Source organism: Heptranchias perlo, chromosome 13 (assembly GCF_035084215.1).
Source record: "Heptranchias perlo isolate sHepPer1 chromosome 13, sHepPer1.hap1, whole genome shotgun sequence".
In the NCBI taxonomy this organism is placed as follows: domain Eukaryota; kingdom Metazoa; phylum Chordata; class Chondrichthyes; order Hexanchiformes; family Hexanchidae; genus Heptranchias; species Heptranchias perlo.
This window is the reverse complement of record NC_090337.1, coordinates 72,221,429-72,236,992: the sequence shown is the minus strand read 5'-3', so window position 1 is coordinate 72,236,992 and position 15,564 is coordinate 72,221,429.

Here is a 15,564-nt window from a genome sequence, read left to right as displayed (position 1 = left end):
GGGAGTGGAAAGGAGTCCAGAGTCAGTTCAGGGAGTGAAAAGGAGTCCAGAGTCAGTTCAGGGAGTGGAGAGGAGTCCAGAGTCAGTTCAGGGAGTGTAGATGAGACCAGAGTCAGTTCATGGAGTGGAAAGGAGTCCAGAGTCAGTTCAGGGAGTGGAAAGGAGTCCAGAGTCAGTTCAGGGAGTGGAAAGGAGTCCAGAGTCTGTTCAGGGAGTGGAGAGGAGTCCGGAGTCAGTTCAGTTGAAGCTCGGACTCTGGGAGAAGTGAGCAGATCGATCTCTCCCCTCCACCAATCATGTTGCATCATTTTTGACACACTGCGAACAGGCTGGAATGTGAAATACAGGAAGTGAAAGGTGCAACATTTTGTCGAAACAGTTAGACACCAAAGAAAGAGAGAGTAAGATATAATCAAATTAAATAAAAGTGACAACGATAAAGCAAAACAAACATTTTTAAAAACTTTTTAATTTAAAAACAAAATTTTAATGACCAAAAACTATTAAAATAAGGATTAATGAGACTTCACATTTTTTGTAGTTAATTTTTATTTGTTTGCCAGTCATTAAGACTTACCGCACTGTTAAAACATAGTTTAGACCTGGTATTTTTAAGCCTACCTTTTTTTTTTATGATATTGGTTACTTTCCAGCTGGACAGAAGAGCAAGTTGGCGCTGGTCCGTTGATTTCACTGATTCCAGCCGGCGAGGTCCCTTTAATTTGAAGCTGTCTTATCCCCAGCAAACCAGGAGGAGCAGGTTTTGGATTTCCACATTTCACTGCGCGAGTGTCAATGTCAAAACTGGATCCTCCATTTCACCATGGACAGAGAGCGCTGTTGAGCTCACTTATTTTTTAAACGATTTCCAGCCCAATGTCTTTCACATGGTGCCATGTTCCTTTCTTTATCAATTTTTCATCCTCTCAATTACTATAAGCAGCTCCACAGGACGTTTGGTTGTGTAAACAAAGAAAATCCTGTGTCCAGACTGCAGGTCACATTTCAAAGGGTTAAAAGTATTTTATAAACGAGAGAAAGCAAAATGTAGATTTCCTGCTGTTTTTTTCTGCCCTAGAAATTTATAAGCATCTGCCAATCTGCAAACTTCCTTCACCAGCAACATGTCTCTCTTTAGTACAATTCGGCTTTTCAGCCTTGACGGGACAGGTCACCTGAAACACTGCTCCATTCTAGCGGCAGAGTAATGCAGCGTGTGATACAAGGTATAACACACCCGCCTTTCTAAAACAACCTATCATCCAATCCACCACAAGCAAAGGTGCAAACAATCCATTTGTTTCTGTTACTATGACAAAGAAAGAAGCAGCGAGGGAGCAGAGAGAGGCGACTGAGCAACAAAGGTCATGGAGAGACCAGGAAAATGTCCACCTTCCTGCATCGAGAAGGAACAAACCACCAATCCACAAGGAGTGCACTTATTTCTTCAGAAGCAGCTGTCACAATTTCATATTAAAAAATAATGGGGATGAAATTGCTCTTCAGAAATGGTGTGAAACAGACGTTAGCAAATCAAATCGGCTTTGATGGTGAAGTAAATGGGTCGAGTGTAAAAGGTGCTGGCCATTGGCCGCGGGCACTGATTTCACCCCCAGTCAGTCTTATATTCAACATCAGATAAAGAGAAACCTCACAGTTTTGTACCTTCATAACTCTGAAAAACTCACAATTCCGTTAAAAGCTGAAAACCCACCTTAGATGCTGCATTTTATGGAGAATCACAGATATAGTCAAAAAAACATTGCAATTTAAGTATCAGTGCCAACAATGGAATAATAGACTGACACTAAGTGGAAGAATAGGTCAAGCTAACTCACTCAACAGGAATACTGTACAGGAAAAATAAACACAGCTAATAATCTCGGAATATTCGAAGCTGCTCTTAATTCACTCTGAAACCCTCAGGGGCCTGAGCTGGCCCAGGCCTATAATGTCAGGTGTTGGCGCACACTTACATCTAGGCTGACAGTGGAAAATGAAAGCTGTGCCAGCTTCTGCTGCAGACCTGTGGTGTGAGCCCGCCAGTGAGGTGTGGGGGTGGAGAGGGGCAGGGGCAAATGACAAGCTCACATCGGCACATCGGCGACAGGCCAGGGCCATTTTAACCTCAGGGTCTTATCACCATCTTTCATATCGAAGCCAGCAGGCAAGAGCGGGAAATAAGTGATGGGAGGGGTGGTCCCGCGAAGGGGAGGCCCGAGGATTCCTGGTGGTATCCACAGGACCACCTCTGCTCCTCCCAGCCCTTGAGGAGATTTATTAGCTGGGCCTCCCCGGCCCTGGATCTGATCGATTGCAGCTTTCCTGCGTATGGCTCACATACCCAGGATTAAAGTAGTCTTGGGTCCCAGTGGGATCACCGATCCCTGACTTTGAGTATCTCGAGGTTCTTGCCTGCCTGCAACGAGAGTCTCAAATGCCTCCCGAAACCCAGCATGCAGGATTAGCGGGGACACAGAGAGAAGGACGTGTTGTAATTTTAACCCCTTGCACGCCCCATTCTCGTGGGCGCGGGGGGTTAAAATCGAGGCTAGAGCTGCATGGTACAGGGGTAATGGCTCCAGAAATTCAGTCAGCTCGATGGTACTTGGTGGATTATTTTAAGACAACGGAGCGGCTGCAGGACATTCTGGAGGGGGAGGGTGAACAGCCAGTGGTCGTGGTCCATATTGGTACCAACGACAAAGGTAAAAAAAGGGATGACGTCCTGCAAGGTGAATTTAAGGAGTAAGGAGATAAATTAAAAAGCAGGACTTGAAAGGTAGTGATCTCAGGATTACTACCGGTGCCACGTGCTAGTGAGTATAGGAACAGGAGAATAGACCGGATGAATGTGTGGCTGCAGGGATGGTGTAGGAGGGAGGGATTTAGATTCCTGGGACATTGGGACCGGTTCTGGGGAAGGTGGGACCTGTACAAGCGGGACGGGTTACACCCGAGCAGGACCGGGACCGATGTCCTCGCGGGGGTGTTTGCTAGTGCTGTTGGGGAAGGTTTAAACTAGAGTGGCAGGGGGATGGGAACCTGAGCGGGGAGTCAGAAGGGAGTAAAGTTGAGAGCAGCAAGAGAGGGGAAGACCCAGGGGAAATCTACAATACAAATAGTACAAACAGTTGTTCAAGAACAAGTGAAAGGGAAAAGCGTAGAGCAGTGGAAAGAAAGTGTACTTTAGGCACGACAGATAAAATAAAAACTAGAAGGCGTAAGGCAATTAACCCAGCATCAAAGCTGAAGGTCAGGCTAGGATGTGTGGGCCAACTAAGAGCTCTATATACAAATGCACGGAGTATAAGGAATAAATTAAATGAACTACAGGTTCAAATTCAAATTGGAGAGTATGACATGATAGCTATTACTGAGACATGGCTGCAGGATGGTCAGGATTGGGAACTAAATATACCAGGTTATAAGGTCTACAGGAGAGATAGGGAAAATGGAAGAGGGGGAGGAGTAGCCTTAATGATTAGAGATGAAATCACTTCAGTGATAAAGGGGGATATAACGAGAGGTAAGCAGCCAACAGAGACCTTATGGGTTGAATTGAGAAATAGGAAAGGATCTAAGACGACAGTGGGAGTTGTGTATAGGACCCCTGGCAGCAGCTCTGAAGTGCTAGATTGTATAAATGCAGAGATTAGACAAGTGCGTAACAAAGGCATAGTGGTCTTAATGGGGGACTTTAACCTTCACATAGATTGGGAAAAGCAAACTAGCAACTGTCGGAAAGGTAGCGAATTTTTTGAGTGTGTCCGGGATAGTTTTCTACCGCAGTATGTCCCAGAGGCAACAAGGGGGCAAGCCATACTAGATTTGGTAATGAGTAATGAACCAGATTTAGTTAACGGCTTAACTGTGGGTGAACATCTATCCAATAGCGATCATAACATGATCGAGTTCAATGTAGTGTTTGAAAGGGTAAAAAGTGAGTCAGCTGCTAAGATTCTAGACTTGGGCAAGGCCGACTTCAATGGGATGAGACAGAGACTTTCCACAGTAAACTGGGCAAATCTGTTAATGGGTAAAATGACTGATGATCAGTGGGAAATGTTTAAAGAAACATTTAACAAGATACAGAACCGGTTTATACCCCTGAGGGGCAAGAACTCTACTTGCCAAAAAAAAAGCCATGGACAACTAAAGAGGTAAGGGACAGTATAAGACATAAGGAAAGGGCATACAAAAAGGCAAAAAATGGCATAGATCCTGGCGAATGGGAAAGATACAAAGATCAACAAAGGGTCACAAAATAGATAGTAAGAGCTACAAAAAGAGAGTATGAAAAGAAACTCGCAAGGGATATCAAAACCAATACGAAGAATTTTTATAGTTATATTAGGAAAAAGAGGGTGGTCAGGAGCAGTGTTGGCCCCTTAAAAACTGAAAGTGGGGATATTGTCATTGACAATGGGGAAATGGCGGACATGTTGAACAATTACTTTGCGTCAGTATTTACAGTACAAAAAGAGGACAGCATGCCGGAAATCCCAAGAAAACTAATATTGAATCGGGGACAGGGACTTGATAAAATTAATATAAGTAAAGCAACAGTAATGAAGAAAATAATAGCACTAAAGAGTGACAAATCCCCAGGACCAGATGGTTTCCATCCCAGGGTTTTAAAGGAAGTAGGTGAGCACATTGCAGATGCCCTAACTATAATCTTTCAAAGTTCTCTAGATTCAGGAACTGTCCCTCTAGATTGGAAAATTGCACATGTCACTCTGCTTTTTAAGAAAGGAGAGAGAGGGAAACCAGGGAATTATAGACCAGTTAGCCTAACATCTGTTGTGGGGAAATTGCTGGAGTCTATAATTAAGGATTGGGTGACTGAACACCTCGAGAATTTTCAGTTAATCAGAGAGAGCCAGCATGGATTTGTGAAAGGTAGGTCATGCCTGACAAACCTGGTTGAATTTTTTGAAGAGGTGACTAAAGTAGTGGACAGGGGAATGTCAATGGATGTTATTTATATGGACTTCCAGAAGGCATTTGATAAGGTCCCACATAAGAGACTGTTAGCTAAGATAGAAGCCCATGGAATCGAGGGAAAAGTATGAACTTGGTTTGGAAGTTGGCTGAGTGAAAGGCGACAGAGAGTAGGGATAATGGGTAGGTACTCACATTTGCAGGATGTGACTAGTGGAGTCCCACAGGGATCTGTCTTGGGGCCTCAATTGTTCACAATATTTATTAACGACTTAGATGAAGGCATAGAAAGTCTCATATCTATATTTGCCGATGACACAAAGATTGGTGGCATTGTAAGCAGTGTAGATGAAAACATAAAATTACAAAGCGATATTGATAGATTAGGTGAATGGGCAAAACTGTGGCAAATGGAATTCAATGTAGACAAATGTGAGGTCATCCACTTTGAATCAAAAAAGGATAGAACAGGGTACTTTCTAAATGGTAAAAAGTTAAAAACAGTGGATGTCCAAAGGGACTTAGGGGTTCAGGAACAAAGATCATTGAAGTGTCATGAACAGGTGTAGAAAATAATCAATAAGGCTAATGGAATGCAGGCCTTTATATCTAGAGGACTGGAGTACAAGGGGGCAGAAGTTATGCTGCAGCTATACAAAACCCTGGTTAGACCGCACCTGGAGTACTGTGAGCAGTTCTGGGCACCGCACCTTCGGAAGGACATATTGGCCTTGGAGGGAGTGCAGCGTAGGTTTACTGGAATGATACCCGGACTTCAAGGGTTAAGTTACGAGGAGAGATTACACAAATTGGGGTTGTATTCTCTCGAGTTTCGAAGGTTAAGGGGTGATCTGATTGAAGTTTATAAGATATTAAGGGGAACAGATAGGATGGAGAGAGAGAAACTATTTCCGCTGGTTGGGGATTCTAGGAGTAGGGGGCACAGTCTAAAAATTAGAGCCAGACCTTTCAGGAGCGAGATTAGAAAACATTTCTACACACAAAGAGTGGTAGAAGTTTGGAACTCTCTTCCTCAAACGGCAATTGATACTAGCTCAATTGCTAAATTTAAATCTGAGATAGATAGCTTTTTGGCAACCAAAGGTATTAAGGGATATGGGCCAAAGGCAGGTATATGGAGTTAGATCACAGATCAGCCATGATCTTATCAAATGGCGGAGCAGGCATGAGGGGCTGAATGGCCTACTGCTGTTCCAATGTTCCCTTTTTCTTACTGTTCTGGAGAAGGGAGGAATGCAAAATGGCCATCAGTAGATCCTTCTCATTAAAATAGGATTGTTGATCCTCAGAATCATGACAAGGCTTGAATCTCTGGATATGTTACTGTATAATCACTTGTAAACACAAAAAAAATACTCGAGTTTATTATTCTAAAGAGTTTGAGCACAGAGGTTGGTAAGGTCATAGAATCAACCTTTAACAGAATGAGGACATTCAACTGGGAATTAGGTGAGTGTGGGAGTGAGGGGGGAGGAGGTGCTCAGTGATTTAAACCAAAGAACTAGAGACTAATCTATCAACTTTTAAAACTTCAATAAAAAGTACATCAAATATTTTTAAAAACTGAGACTGAGTAGATCATAAAGGGAGGAATCAGAAAATCAAAAGAAAGTCAAAAAGTGACATTGTGAGATCAGGAGGAGCATCGAGGGTAAGTCAATGAGTACTTCGTTCATTGCTTAGTGTTTTTAGTGCTTATTGTACTTAGTGGTTAGTGTCTTTTGTAGTTGGCTACTGTTTTTAGGGGTTAGTGTTTTAATGACAGATAATCAGTAAAGTGTCTTAAAACTAAACAAACAGTTTAAAGAATTGCAGTTCTGATGAAGGGTCTTCGACCTGAAACGTTAACTCTGTTTCTTTCTCCACAGATGCTGCTGACTTGCTGAGTATTTCCAGCATTTTCTGTTTTACATTTTAAATAACTGTAGTTAACATGAGAGGACAGCTGGGGCCCATCCCATGCACATCCTGTGCCATGTGAGAGCTCCAGAACACTTTGTGTGTCCTGGAAAACCACATGTGCAGGAAGTGCCGCCAACTGCTCGAGATCAAGTTTCTGAACTTGAGGGGCGGCTCGAGTCACTACAGTGAATACGGGAAGCAGAGAGTTTCTGAGTACCAAGTTTCAGGAGGTGGTCACCCCGCAGCTACAGAGAGCTCAGGCGGAGAGGGAGTAGATGACCACCAGACAGACGAGGAGGAACAGGCAGTGCTGGAGTCCCCCGGGAGTGTGGCACTCACAAAGCGGTATTCAGTGTTGAATACCAGTGAGGGTGATGACACCTCGGGGAGTGCAGTCAGGAGCAAATCCACGGCACCGTGGGAGACTCGGCTACACAGGGGGGGCAAATGAAATGCAGTTGTTATAGGGGAGTCAATAGTCAGGGGGACAGACAGGTGTTTCTGCAACTGCAGATGTGAGTCCAGCATGGTGTGTTGCCTCCCTGGTACCAGAGTAAAGGACATCACTGAGAGGGTACAGAACATTTTGAGGGGGGAAGGGGAACAGCCAGAAGTCGTGGTCCATGTGGGAACCAATGACATAGGAAGGAAAAGGGTCGAGGTCCTGCAGTCAGAGATTCAGGAGCTAGGGAGGAAGTTAAAAAGCAGGACCTCAAAGGTAATAATCTCTGGATTACTCCCAGTGCCACGCGCTGGTGAGTACAGGAATAGTGGGATAAGACAGGTTAATGTGTGGCTGGAGCAATGGTGCAGGAGGGAGGGCTTCAGATTCCTGGGGCATTGGGACCAGTTCTGGGGCAGGAGGGATCTGCTCAAGATGGACGGGTTGCACCTCAACAGAGCTGGGACCAATGTCCTCGTGGGGAGGTTCACTAGTGCTGTGGGGGAGGATTTAAATTAATTTGGCAGGGGGATGGCCATCAGGATGAAACATTAGAGAGGAGGAACAAGGTGCACAGAGGACTGGGAGAGACAAGGAACACTAGAGTAAAGAATAGTTCGGAAATAAGAGGGATCAGACAGGGGGAAAATGCGAGGCAGTCAAAGATGAGATTGGAGTGTGTGTACGTAAATGCATGAAGTGTGGTAAATAAGGTTGGTGAGCTGCAGGCTCAAGTCGCCACATGGGACTTTGATATAGTGACAATAACAGAGACCTGGCTCAAAGAAGGGGAGGATTGGGTACTTAATATTCCTGGCTACAAGGTATTCAGGAAAGATAGGGAAGGAAAGAAAGGGGGGGGGGCAGTATTGGTCAAATAAATTATTATAGCCATGGAAAGGGATGATGTTCTTGAGGGGTCAAAGACAGAATCTATTTGGTGAGAATTAAGGAACAGTAGAGGAGCTATTGCACTATTGGGTGTATAATACAGGCCACCGGATAGTGGGAAGGAGAAAGAGGAGAAAATTTGCAGACAAATTACAGAAAGATGCAAGAACTATAGAGTAGTGATAATGGGAGACTTCAATTATCCCAATATAAGCTGAGACAGTAACAGTGTAAAGGGCAAAGAGGGGGAGGAATTCCTGACATGTGTTCAAGAGAACTTTCTGGATCAGTGTGTTTCCAGCCCAACCAGGAAGAAAAGTGCTGGATCTAGTTCTGGGGAATGAAGTGGGGCAAATGGAGCATGTTTCAGTGGGGGAGCATTTGGTGAACAGTGATCGTAATATCATTAGGTTCAGAAAAATTATGGAAAAAGACAAGGAACAATCAAATGCGAAAATGCTTAACTGGAGGAGGGCAAATTTCTGAGTTATAAAGGGATCTTGCCCTGGTGGATTGGAATCAAAAATTGGTAGGAAAAACAGTAATTGAACAATGGGAGGCCTTCAGGGAGGAGATGGTTCGGGTACAGAGTAGACACATCCCTACAAGATGGAAAGGAAGAGCATCCAAAACTAGAGCTCCCTGGATGACTAAAGATATAGAGATTAAAATAAAACAGAAAAAGGAGGCTTATGACAAATGTAAGATTCATAATACAGTAGAGAACAGGGCTGAATACAGAAAGTACAGAGGAGATCAAAAAAAGGGAATCAGAGGGGCAAAGAGAGAGAATGAGAATAGATTAGTTGCTAACATAAAAGAGAATCCAGAAGTCTTTTATAAACATATAAATAGTAAAAAGGTAGTCAAAGGAAGGGTGGGACCGATTCGGGACAAAAAAGGAGATCTTCTTGTGGAGGCAGAGGGGATGGCTGAGGTAATAAATGAATACTTTGATCGGTCTTCACTAGAGAAGAGGATGCTGCCAGTGTAGCAGTGAAGGAGGAGGCAGTAGTGATAATGGATAGGATAAAAATAGATAAAGAGGAGGTACTTAAAGTAGGAAAGTCACCCGGTCCGGATGGGATGCATCCTAGTTACTGAGGGAAGTAAGGGTGGAAGTTGCGAAGGATCTGGTTACAATCTTCCAATCCTCCTTAGATACGGGGACGGCACCAGAGGACTGGAGGATTGTAAATGTTACATCCCTGTTCAAAAAAGGGGAGAGGGATAAACCCGACAATTACAGGCCAGTCAGCCTAATGTCAGTGGTGGAGAAACTTCTAGAGATAATAATCCTGGACAAAATTAATTGGCACTTGGAAAAGTCTGGGCTAATAAATGAAAGTCAGCACGGATTTGTTAAAGGAAAATTGTGTTTGACTAATTTGATTGAGATCATTGATGAAGTAACGGAGAGGGTGATGAGGGTAATGCGTTTGATGTTGTGTATATGGACTTTCAAAAGGCATTTGATAAATTACCATGTAATAGACTTGTTAGCAAAATTAAAGCCCATGGGATTAAAGGGACAGTGTCAGTGTGGATGCAAAATTGGCTAAGGGACAGAAAGCAGAGAGTAGTGGTGAACGGTTGTTTTTCAGACTGGAGGGAAGTATACAGTGGTGTTCCCCAGGGCTCAGTATTAGGACCACTGCTCTTTTTGATATATATTAATAGAATCATAGAAAGTTACAGCACAGAAGGAGGCCATAAACACATCGTGTCCACGCCGGCCGAGAAAGAGCTATCCAGCTTAATCCCACTTTCCAGCACTTGGTCCGTAGCCCTGTAGGTTACAGCTCTTCAAGTGCACATCCAAGTACTTTTTAAATGAGTTGAGGGTTTCTGCCTCTACCACCCTTTCAGGCAGTGAGTTCCAGACCCCCACCACCCTCTGGGTGAAAAAATTTCACCTCAGCTCCCCTCTAATCCTTCTACCAATTACTTTAAATTTATGTCCCCTGGTCACTGGCCCCTCTGCTAAGGGAAATAAGTCCTTCCTATCCACTCTATCTAGTCCCCTCATAATTTTATATACCTCAATTAAATCTCCCCTCAGCCTCCTTTGTTCCAAAGAAAACAACCCCAGTCTATCAAATCATTTCTCGTAGCTAAAATTCTCCAGCCCTGGCAACATCCTCGTAAATCTCCTCTGTACCCTCTCTAGTGCAATGATCTGAACTTGGGTATAGAGAGGATAATTTCAAAATTTGCAGATGACACAAAACTCGGAAATGTAGTAAAAAATGTGGAGGATATTAACAGACTTCAGGAGGACATTGACAGCCTGGTGAAATGGGCGGACACATGGCAGATGGAAATTTACCACAGAGAAGTGTGAAGTGAGGCAAAATGAATTAAATGGTACAATTTTAAAGGGGGTGCGGGAACAGAGAGACCTGGGGGTGTATGTACAGAAATCTTTGAAGTTGGCAGGACAAGTTGAGAAGGCTGTTAAAAAAGCATATGGGATCCTGGGCTTTATTAATCGAGGCATAGAGTACAAAAGCAAGGAAGTTGTGCTTAACGTTTATAAATCACTGGTTAGGCCTCAGCTGGAGTATTGTGTTCAATTCTGGACACCACACTTTAGGAAGGATGTCAAGGCCTTGAAGAGGGTGCAGAGGAGATTTACTAGAATGGTTCCAGGGATGAGGGACTTCAGTTATGTGCAGAGATTGGAGAAGCTGGGGTTGTTCTCCTTAGGGCAGAGAAGGTTAAGAAGAGATTTGATCGAGGTGTTCAAAATCATGAATGGTTTTGATAGAGTAAATAAGGAGAAACTGTTTCCAGTGGCTGAAGGGTCGGTAACCAGAGGACACAGATTTAAGGGGCGACATGAAGAAAAATTTTTTTACGCAGCAAGTCATTATGATCTGGAATTCACTGCCTGAAAGGGCGGTGGAAGCAGATTCAATAGTAACTTTTAGAAGGGAATTGGATAAATGCTTGAAGTGAAAAAAATTGCAAGGCGATGGGGAAAGGGCAGGAGAATGGGACTAATAGGATAGCTCTTTCAAAGAACTGACATAGGCACGATGGGCCAAATGGCCTCCTGTGCTGTACCTAGTATGATACTGTGATAAAGTTGATAAGCCTGTGTTTTTTTATTCATTCTCGGGATGTGGGCGTCGCTGGCAAGGCCGGCATTTATTGCCCATCCCTAATTGCCCTTGAGAAGGTGGTGGTGAGCTGATTTCTTGAACCGCTGCAGTCCATATGGTGAAGGTTCTCCCACAGTGCTGTTAGGAAGGGAGTTCCAGGATTTTGACCCAGCGACGATGAAGGAACGGCGATATATTTCCAAGATCGGGATCGTGTGTGACTTGGAGGGGAACGTGCAGGTGCTGTTGTTCTCATGTGCCTGCTGCCCTTGTCCTTCTAGGTGGTAGAGGTCGCGGGTTTGGGAGGTGCTGTCGAAGAAGCCTTGGCGAGTTGCTGCAGTGCATCCTGTGGATGGTACACACTGCAGCCACTGTGCGCCGGTGGTGAAGGGAGTGAATGTTTAGGGTGGTGGATGGGATGCCAATCAAGTGGGCTGCTTTGTCGTGGATGGTGTTGAGCTTCTTGAGTGTTGTTGGAGCTGCACTCATCCAGGCAAGTGGAGAGTATTCCATCACACTCCTGACTTGTGCCTTGTAGATGGTGGAAAGGCTTTGGGGAGTCAGGAGGTGAGTCAATCGCCACAGAATACCCAGCCTCTGACCTGCTCTTGTAGCCACAGTATTTACGTGGCTGGTCCAGTTAAGTTTCTGGTCAATGGTGACCCCCAGGATGTTGATGGTGGGGGATTCGGCGATGGTAATGCTGTTGAATGTCAAGGAGAGGTGGTTAGACTCTCTCTTGTTGGAGATGGCCATTGCCTGGCACTTGTCTGGCACGAATGTTACTTGCCACTTATGAGCCCAAGTCCGGATGTTGTCCAGGTCTTGCTGCATGCGGGCTCGGACTGCTTCATTATCTGAGGCGTTGCGAATGGAACTGAACACTGTGCAATCATCAGCGAACATCCCCATTTCTGACCTTATGATGGAGGGAAGGTCATTGATGAAGCAGATGAAGATGGTTGGGCCTAGGACACTGCCCTGAGGAACTCCTGCAGCAATGCCCTGGGGCCGAGATGATTGGCCTCCAACAACCACTACCATCTTCCTTTGTGCTAGGTATGACTCCAGCCACTGGAGCGTTTTCCCCCTGATTCCCATTGACTTCTGGCTGAAGATGGTTCAGCCTTGTCTTTTGCATTCATGTGCTGGACTCGGCCATCATTGAGGATGGGGATGTTCATGGAGCCTCCTCCTTCCAACAATTAGTTGCTTTCACGACTGGATGTGACAGGACTGCAGAGCTTTGACCTGATCTGTTGATTGTGGAATCGTGTAGCTCTGTCTATAGCCTGCTGTTTTCGCTGTTTAGCACGCATGTAGTCCTATGTTGTAGCTTCACCAGGTTGGCACATTATTTTCAGGTAAGCCTGGTGCTGCTCTTGCAGGCTCTTCCACACTCCTCATTGAGCCTGAGCTACTTTGCTTCATCCGCAGACACAAACACATCAGTGAGCTTTGCCACCTGGTGAGAATCTAACCACATACACATGATGTGGGTGTGCAAAAATCAAATTTACCAGGTCTGGAACCACAGTTCCAGCTCACCAGAGGCTCTAAAAGAAGATAGCAAGCTTCCAAAAAACTCCGCCCTAGAAATACACATCAGGGAGAATTCATTGGTTTCAAAGTTCTTTTCAGATGATTGAAAACACTTATCAAAATCCAGACAACTCTAATTACAGACTTCAGACTTTTGTAATGAATAAAGACCACAGTTCTGAAAGCACACTTTTGGGTTTTATTTAACAAGCGATAAAAATATGTTTTATTCTGGTCATAGGAGATGGTTCTATTGCAGCTGGAGAGGAATAACGAGGCAGAAGAAGGGAAATGTGTGATCACCTTCCAGGGGTGAAGGGGGGAGGGGGAATCAGGGAGAGGCAGTGTAAGAAATTCCCGGAGTCTGAAGTTATCTGGTAAGTATATAGTTCTGGATACTTGTGACGTAGACAAGGACAGCGACACAAGGGAGGCAAATCACAAGAACCCTTCTGGTATCACACAGTTAGTGGTGGTCACTTCAGGTGGAAATCCCCAGGTAGCCCAGAATCACTCCCGAAAAGCGACATAACAGGAGTGCGCAGAAGGCCATCCTCCCATACAATTGCCTGGAAAATCAGTAATGGGGCAGAAACCCAATGGCCCAGCTCCTATCTCAAATTAAAGCCTCCATGTTGGATTATGGTGACATTGCTCTCCTAGAAATCGTACCAGTTCTGCTCTAGTTTCTTACTTTAAAGATTCTGGAAAAGTGACCTAGTGCTAAAGCTGTGAGCAGCTCTGCAATCTTTCCATACTGCAAATCCATGTCTACATAAAGAAAACAATTCCCTCTGTCCCGAGTGGTCACCATGAGAGCCTAATGATAACAGGATAAATCCCTCGATAGACTGCCGGTGACCACTCCTTGGTAATGCTGAGGTTGAATGGTGCATATCTACAGATCTGTGAAATGCCCTTGTCTGATCAGTTTGGTAAACTTTTCCTTCCCATTCTAGCAATGATGCCAGTGTAAACTACATTGCGTTATCAGTGTGTTGAAGCCTGCGCTCTCCTTGAATGAGGTCACTGTTTGTGTCAAGTGCTCTGAGTTCTCCCACCCTGCTATCACCGATACTCCCTGTAAATGAGTCATTCAATGACATTTGTTATTCCAGAAGTAGCAGATGCCAAATGCCACAGAAATGTCTGAACTTTCAATTTATTACAGAGCAAACAAGCAATGTGGGAGAAGATAAAACAATTTCTGACAAAGGGATCGTCATGTGAAATCGTAGAAATGACAACACGGAGGGAAGCCATTCGGCCCGTCGTGGCTGTGCTGGTGCCAACTCTTCAACTGGAATTATCTACTCCAATCTCATTTTCTGCTCTTTCACAGCATCCTTTTATATTCTTTTTCCAATTTCATTTCGAATTATGTCATAATTTCTACCTCAGAAGTCATGATGAACTTTTATGAAACACTGGTTCGGCCTCAACTGGAGTATTGTATCCAGTTCTGGGCATCGCACTTTAGGAAAGATGTGAAGGCCTTAGAGAGGGTGCAGAAGAGATTTACTAGAATGATTCCAGCGATGAGGGGCTTTAGTTACGTGGATAGACTGGAGAAGCTGGGGTTGTTCTCCTTGGAACAGAGAAGGTTGCAAGGAGATTTGATCGAGGTATTCAAAATCATGAAGGGTCTAGACAGAGTAGATAGAGAGAAACTGTTCCCATTGGCGGAAGGGTCAAGGACCAGAGGACATAGATTTTAAGGTGATTGGCAAAAGAAGCAAAGGTGACATGAGGAAAATCTTTTTTACACAGTGAGTGGTTATGATCTGGAATGCACTGCCCGAGGGGGTGGTGGAGGCAGATTCAATCATGGCCTTCAAAAGGGAACTGGATAAGTACTTGAAAGGAAAAAATTTGCAGGGTTATGGGGAAAGGGCGGGGGAGTGGGACTAGCTGGATTGCTCTTGCATAGAGCCGGTGCGGACTAGATGGGCTGAATGGCCTCCTTCCATGCTGTAACAAGAAAAAAAAAGTAGTACCATTCTATGCAAAAAAAAACCTTTTGCCAAGATTGAAGGTGGAGTGACAGGAACAAAATGAAGGGAATGCGCAGGTGTAGATGCAAGTGACAGGGCAGCCCAGTCTGCTCTCTTTTAATGACCTGCTGAGGTGGAGGTGGTGCTGCAAGAGATGGCTGTGAGGAGGGCGGTCCTGTTTCCCAGTCCATGACACCATCCCCATAGTCAGCATTGCAACATGGCTGTAAGGAAATGGGAGCAGGTTGCAGGCCACAGCTAACTGTTCTCTCAGTAGCTGTGCCAGCTCTGTGTTTGCTGCATGGTATCTGACTTTCCACTGATCTGGAGCCCGTCAATACAGATACCATGATCGGTGTCAGGTAGGTGTGCCAGGGCTACGGATACAGTTGGTGGCATCCCAATGGATGTGGTCAGCCTTCTTCCCTGCAGTGCCACTGAAAGCAGGTCATATTGTAATTAGAGTATTTCTAAAGGAGAATCCAGCATCAGTCAGGCACTCACTTGTGCCTGTGCCATTAAATTTGTTGTCATAATCTACCTGAAGAGTTGGAGCCTTCAGGGACATTACCTTTGCTGAGTCCACAACACTCAGCCACTTCTTAATGTCATGTGGAGTGAACTGAATTGGCTGGTTATTGGCATCAGAAACCAGGAGAAGATCAGATGATAAAAATTGAACAGATTAGATGTAACTACTTGCTGTGAGCAAAATGGC